Here is a 343-nt window from a genome sequence, read left to right as displayed (position 1 = left end):
AAAGTGAACATGTAATTTGTATATATTATGTATTATATTATACTATATATCTGTAAATGTAAATATATTTAAATAAAGAGGTTTAGAAAATAAAATAAAAAGAATTGTTCTCTACCAGTTGAGAGGTTCCTCCCCACTTATGATCACGCAGACGGCAAGTAAGCGCCACAATGCGCCTCGGATCCCATCACCTATCTTAAAATGCCCTGCAGGCACTGCGAGGATCTATATCATGACGTATGCATAAATATATTTTACTTATTTATAAAAAAAAGAAAAGAATTATTCTGTTAGGTGAGGTTATGAGATATCGTACATCGACCAATATACTCGCTATGTGTGT

This window comes from Halyomorpha halys, unplaced genomic scaffold (genome assembly GCF_000696795.3).
Source record: "Halyomorpha halys isolate HHAL.00 unplaced genomic scaffold, Hhal_1.1 Scaffold1007.1, whole genome shotgun sequence".
NCBI classification, from domain to species: domain Eukaryota; kingdom Metazoa; phylum Arthropoda; class Insecta; order Hemiptera; family Pentatomidae; genus Halyomorpha; species Halyomorpha halys.
Note: the sequence above shows the minus strand (reverse complement) of the source record.